The following is a 7854-nucleotide window of genomic DNA, read 5'->3' as shown; positions in this document are numbered from 1 at the left end:
TTAGGTTCTGTACACATCTCGCACACTGCGGTCGATTGAGTATGCCTGAGAAGCACGGCGGTTTCATACGCACTATATTGGGACAATAAGTGTTTTCAACGCGCCTTTCATATATTTAAGCACCGCAAGCCTCGAACGAACACACTCATGTCGCGATTGGGATCGTGCGAGCCTAGCGGAACCGCATTTTTTGGTACATAGTAGAATGGTGCTAAAAATAATATATGAGTATAATATCCCCCCCCCCCCATTCATGTTCTGTTTGTCTAATTATTATATCAGCTACTAAACAAAATGTTTGCAATGCATGAATTTATATAAAAATCATGAATTTTAACGAGAAAAGTAAGGCCGGTCTACAGTAAAAATGTAAACAAACAACGCCCTAATTCCGTAAATGTTAATATCGCTAAACATGGTCGTAATTATCGTCGTTTTACAAAATTGTGCAATTTTTCTGGATGTTAGCGTTGGTCGCCAATGAACAATCAGTGTTTGTTCTTGTATTCTGTGAAATATTGGCCTGACAACTTCTTCCGATTTTTAAAAATTTTCGATTGAAAACAACAAATATTTTGGCTTTACTAGGCGTTCTTGACAACTCCACGGGCTCATACGCGCAATTTTACGCGTTGTTTATACATGCGCTAGGCCTAGATTGAGGCCTAGATTTTATTGGGGTTTTGGGTAGGCTTTCCTGCATTAATGTTGTTAAATGTTAAAAGTATAATTGTATAATATATATATTATTTTTATTCAGCTAATATATGATAAATACAGGCTTGCATTGAATAAAATTTTATATTTTGATGGTAATAACTAGGATGGCTCTAAAATAAAGAAAATTTAAAATATAAATAAATATAAACAATGATCCAATATTCATCTGTGAAAATAGCCAGTATCATTTACAATCATCATTCTTCTTACACCTCAGTTTACAAATAGACACAAACATTATGTTCTACATGTTATATTTTTAATAAACAAAATAAACCTTTAAAAAATACAAGAATCCAAATTAAACCGAAAGGTCCACTGATTAATCTCAGATACAGATAGAATAATACATACTCAAAGTTTAGGGATTCAATACATTGATATTAATTATGACATCATCAGGAATCCAAATTAAAGGTATGCAATCAGGTTAATACTGACAGTTATTTTTGTACAAATTGCTATTGTACTTTATAAGTAGAAAATTCAATATATTCACACTATATTATAGTACTGCAAAACAAAATATGTTATTGCGCTTTGTGTTAATATGTGCAGTAATTAGTGTGTACATTTATTTTCATTAAAAGGGTATGTGGTTTTAAACAATCTGTTCTCAATAGTAAGTTGATTCAGAGAAAATATAAATTTCCCATCATCTGAAAGCCCCAGGTCTCTTTAAAAATACAAACAAGAATGCTAAACAAAACTGTCTGTAACAGCAGGGATGCAGAGACAAAATGACGAGTTCATCTGTTTCCATGTAGCTTGCATATCGATTAAAACCGGATAGAGTTAAACATTATTATTATTATTATTATTATTATTGTATACTTATATAGCGCATATCAAACTTCTCTATGCGCTGAACATTATTACCCCGGATCACTGGATCAAGCACATATTGAACACACACTCAGGCCCCATAGGGGAATTCCATAATGTTGCAGCTGTATTCAGCGCAGGCTGTGTTTGAACCTACCAGGTACCCACTTTTACTCCTGGGTGGAGAGAGACAACCGTAGATAAAGTGCCTTGCCCAAAGACACAAGCGACTTGCACAGCGAGAGTTTTCAACCCCCGACCTCGAGGTTGGGAGTCCAAACCACAACCGATGCGCCAACCACTTCTACCATAGTATCTGATTTTCATCATGCGTCTTAATTAAAGAAGCTGAAAAATAAATATAAATATATTTTAATTAGGCAATACATAGCAATATAATTCATTCTAGGCAATGGAAAGTAAAATATTTTAAGTGTTAATTATATTGTGCGCTCACTTTTCCCTTGGTTTCGATGTGGTACAAATGGCATAACAGTTTATTATTATTATTATTATTATTATTATTATTATTATTATTATTATTATTATTATTATTATTTCATAATAGTTTGGAAATACAAGTACAGTAACATTCCAAAACATAAAAATATAAAAAATAAACGCCATACATTGAAAAATGGGGGCAACATTTAAAAATGGACAACCAAGTTAATGCTTAGGAAGACTGGCGCTTGCTACTAGTAAAGGTCTCCTAACAATATAACCAAAACGATATCAATGAAAATACAACATTTGATATACTGTATTTAAGAACATGCGATGTGATTTATAAAGCATTTTTGTGATGATACATAATTAAAAAAAAAAAAAAAAAAAAACATTGCACAGAAGTAGAATAATTTATGTAAACTTTACATGCCAGATTTTCTTACGTTTTGGGTGAAAAACATGGAATAAATTCAAATACTCACACGTAAAATCAGGAGCCATGACATCGTACCTATGTTATACTACGGAACTGTTTAGCATGTCTACTACGATAATATCATGAATATTCATTATTTTTTTAATTTTAAAGCTGTTGGTTGGTCATTTAAAAACCCATATATGGAGAATAATGAAAATATCGCTTCCGCGACTACGAGAATATCTAAAATGTATAATAGTGACCAACAGAGGGCTCACTACTTATTGTCTATATTGAAACCGCCATGGAAGCTGAGATATGTTTGTTTGATTGTCAAAATCTCCGTCAGAATATTTTTTTTAACAAATTTGAAATAATTCCTATGAAATATTATATTTCACAAGTATCAATACTAGCAACGAAAAATATGTCGGCCATTTTTATGTGTGATAACAGAACCTAAATGTCATTAAGCCGCTTGCCCTAAGCTAGCAGTGTAGGCTTTGCCTTTGTGCTGATCAACTGATTTTATTTTTGTTACTTTTAAAGGCAATTTACTCCAACATAAATATGGTTGATTATTGTAATCAATTGCTCTGTTCAGTTTATGTAAAATATTTGTTGTCATATTTTTCTTATATTTTGGGGTAACCATAACAAAAAATTGCAATTATGACCACCGAGTAATTTAGCTTCATGAACACGTTCACTTTGGGAGTTATAAGTTAAATAATTTGGCAATGGAATATCTGCTCGAGAGGCCCTAGAAAGGCGCAGGATCTTACAGTTAGATACATTCTAGTGGAAGACTATTTACCAGGCACTAATCAGCAAAAGTATTAAGGTCAGACTGTAATAATGTACTCACAACGGAGACACCGTTAATAGGGAATGACAGAAAATGTCATCGGCAAGCTCAATGAAAGAAGATGGTTAAAGTCAGAGGCATATACCCGAAAATAAAAGAGAAAAAACACAAGGAAGTATCTTGGGCAAGGCCATTCACACAGAGCTTAAGTGAAAGCAGAGTGGCTACTTTCAATTTGTTGCTTAATTCTTTAAAGATTAACTTCTGCTTTCCTAGAACACTTTTACACATTTATTTAAGATCCGGAGTAATCTTTTTTTTTTTTATTCTGGCATTTAAAAGCAGCTCTAATTATCGAATCATTCAAGGCTGCAGTAATTATATCAACCAACCCTTTCAAGAAAAAAAAAATCAACATTTTTGTCATGAAAAATATCACAGGGAATAGATGAAAAACATTTCTCAAAATGATTCCAGTCAACTTTACCATTACTTATAAGTCAAGTGAGCCACATTTTTCATAAGATGTACTAGAATTGCATTCAATATGAACCGCAAGATGGTGACATAAGGATAAACTATCAATAACTGCTGCGTTAGTAACAGAAAATGCTGACGAAACCCAAACAAGATGTAATATGTGGCAAACGTGACAGATTAGCATGCCATTTAACCCCCTCAATTCCACAATTGAAATTAAAATCACCTAAAATAAACAGCCCACACGTTCTGACATTCGGCAAAAGCATTATCTACACAATTTCAAATATCTGATTGAAGATCTTGTGTGTGTACACAGGCGGGCCGCGATTTTTTTATTTCCGTACGAAACATTTACATGAAACTCCACTCGGGCCATCTCGACTGAATCGACCCGAAAATCTCATCAGATTTCAGGAGGTCAAAAGGTCATCCACAGATAAACGTCTACAAAACAACTAAAACAACTTCTGACAGAGAACGTCCAATTTTTGAAAAAACATTGATGTTATCATGCTAATACTAATTTGTCTTTTAAAATGACTGAATTAATATAATATTTGATTGAGCTGCACTAGTAATGAAAATGTTATTTTAACTTGAGTTACATACTGTGACAATTTTTATTTTTTAGTTAGGTCTGGGTTTTGCATAATTACCTAGGCCTACTAACTACTAAAAATATACACTTTCTGGGGAAAGCTCACACTAAGTAAAAGCGCGTTTCTCGTGGGGTTTCTTCATCAAATGAAACAGGGTGACAGTTACTTTAAAAATAAGAGCTGAGAATAGGCAGCTCTAAAATACTGGATGCCATAAGACCTGCCAAAATGGCAGAGCACGAATAAATGTAAAAATGGAGCCTAAGCCTAGTTATTAATATCAGCATAATAATGTGCAGGTTCTTGATTACAAGGCTAGACCAAGTTAATTACATTTAATGAAGAAATGATTATGTATTATTATTAATATTATTATTATTATTATTATTATTATTATTATTATTATTATTATTATTATTATTATTATTATTATTATTATTATTATTATGGTACTAAAACCAACCTGTAGGCCTACCTTAAGGAGACTTAGACACTGGAAGAATTAGAGAACAATTACAAAATCGACGTTAAGGGGAAATGACACAAAGATATTCCCTTGGGCTAGTTATTAATTGTAGGCCAATTAAATAATATGGTTCTTCATTACAAGGCTTAGGCCAAGGTAATTATTGCTGAAATTATTATTATTATTATTATTATTATTATTATTATTATTATTATTATTATTATTATTATTATTAATATATTATTATTGTTGTTATTATTATTAAACATTAATTACATTACATAGTTTGGCCAAGTTAAATCGCTGAAATGGCATATTTTATTTATTTAATAATATTTCTCTTATGCACGCTATTTGTTATTTCATGCTTCAATTTCTTTTCCCCATTTTTCCACAAAAATTTCAATCAACGTCTGTATGTGAAGTGTGGCTGTTGGTATCATCCTAGGACCCTAGGGACCTAGGCCTATAGTTTCAGGAGATGCCTAAGTAGGACTTAAGCCTGTAGTTAGGCCTACAGTGTATCCTCTATCTCTCTAGCCTTTGATATTACTGTAGCCTACCTATCTACAGTATATAACAGGGGATACCAGCTGTTGGTGTTGATATTACTATAACATTTGAGAACATCCAAGAAGGTCACAGTTAGTTACACACGTACATCACATAAATCCGTAAGATAGGCCTACCATAGGTAAACATAGAAAAAGCAATACAGGTAATAGTAAAACTCGAGCGTAACGACATTGCGAAGTGTCTGCTCTTGTTCCTCGTATCGAACTCAGTCGAGTCAATCCGAGATGGCCCGAGTGAAGTTTCATGCAAATGTTTCGTACGGGAAAAAAATATTTGATTGAGCTGCACGAGTAATGAAAAGTGTTATTTTAACTTGAGTTTCATACTGTGACAATTTTTTATTTTTTAGTTTGCATAATTACATCGGCCTACTAACTACTAAAAATATACGCTTTCTAGGGAAACCACAGAGAGTAAGTTTCTTGGGGCGTTTCTTCATCAAATGAAACAGGGTGACAGTTATTTTCAAATTAAGAGAAGAGCTGAGAATAGGCAGCTCTAAAATACTGGATGTCATAAGACCTGCCAAAATGGTAAATAAGGCCTAAGCCTAGTCATAATATCAGGCATACTGCAGGTTTTTAATTACAAGTCTAGACTAAGTTAATTACATGTAGTGCCTACTGCCGTATTTATGTATTTCTTATTATTATTATTATTATTATTATTATTATTATTATTAATTATTATTAATTATTATTATATGTTACTAAAATCAACATGTAGGCCAACCTTAAGGGGAACTTAGACAATGGAGGAATCAGAGAGCAATTAAAAAATCGACGTTATTAGGGAAATAACACAAAAGATATTCCTCTTTGGCTGCTTATTAATTATAGGCCTAGTAAATAGTATGGTTCTTCATTACAAGGCTTAGGCTAAGGTAATAATTGCTGAAATTATTATTATTATTATTATTATTATTATTATTATTATTATTATTATTTTATTGTTGTTGTTGTTGTTGTTGTTTTTGTTATTATTATTATTATTTAGCATTAATTATATTACAAGGATAGTTTGGCCAAGTTCAATAACGCCGGAATGGTATATTTTATTTATTTAATAATATTTCCTTTATGCACTTTATTTTTATTTCATTCTTCATTTTTTTCCCCATTTTTTTTTTAAATTTCCAATCAACGTCTGTATGTCAAGCGTGACTCGTGGTGTCAGCCTCGGACCCTACTAAGGACCTAGGTCTATAGTTTAGGAGGGTCCTAGGTAACTCACCCTGTAGTTAGGCCTATCTATAGTTTATCCTTTTCTTTCTAGCCTTTGGTATTACTGTACCTATCTACACTTTATAAAAGTGGGTACTAGCGTTGTTGTTGTAGATATTATACTAACATCAAGATGGTCACAGTTATTTACACACGTACATCCCATAAATTCGTAAGATATCATAGGCCTAGCCCTACCGTGGGTAAACAATAAACATAGAAAGAGAACTCAGTCGAGTCAATCCGAGATGGCCCAAAGTGAAGTTTCATGCAATGTTTCGTACGAAAAAAAAAAAAAAAAAACCGGGAGGGCCTATGACTAGGCTATGTATACCGTATGGAATTTCTAGGCCAATCTACTGAATATTATTTAGTATAATCGAATATGGGACTTATTATATAATTGAACGGTGCTAATGCACTTTAGTACTGTAACACTTCTATCTTTAAAAAGAGTATTTTTACCTAATGTGCACTACTAACAATATCTTACAATGATTTTTTCATCCAGTTCTGCCACTAATAACGCCAGATTTTAGCATTTTATTACTAAAACCACGGCTTTTAATGCCTAAACTATAGTTCCATCCTTCGTCTCCGTGTTCAGCGAAAATATGATGGCGAATTGGTGATCGAGCCTAATTCTGTTGCCAGAATTCAAACTATGTGTGTTGGTGTTGCCAGAATTAGTAAATCAAGATCAAGCGTCAAGCGTCAGATTCTGAACTTATCTGTAGAGCGATGAGAAGTTCTATATCGCGTGAGAGAAGGAAAATGGAAGACAGCACAAACATGCATACATTATTTAATGAAAGAATGTGTAAATAAATATATGAAGGTCCTAAATGCAATGTCCTGGGTGTAATAATGACCATGATTGAAAATTGATTGATTGATTGATTGATTAAGTGAGTGAGTGAGTGGTTGTTTAGGTACGTGGATGGGTGGGTGAGTGACTGATTGATTGCTTGTTTAATTGATTGATTGATTGATTTAGGAATAATAATAATAATAATAATAATAATAATAATAATAATAATAATAATAATAATATAATAATAATAATAATAATAATAATAATAATTTGATTTAATTTGAGTTTATTTAGAAAATCATTGCACAATTATATCGAAACATTGGTAAAGAAAAACTTATAGGCCTAATAAAAAATTAATATTAAACAGAAAACACAAACAATGATAATGATAATAATAACCTTAATAATAATAATTATGATGATGATGTTGTTATACTTATATACCGCAAAATTCAGGAGCTTCGATGCG

Source organism: Anneissia japonica, unplaced genomic scaffold, assembly GCF_011630105.1.
Source record: "Anneissia japonica isolate Jap-2015-1 unplaced genomic scaffold, ASM1163010v1 scaffold2266_len499427_cov150, whole genome shotgun sequence".
Taxonomy (NCBI): Eukaryota; Metazoa; Echinodermata; class Crinoidea; order Comatulida; family Comatulidae; genus Anneissia; species Anneissia japonica.
This window is presented reverse-complemented; position numbering follows the sequence as displayed.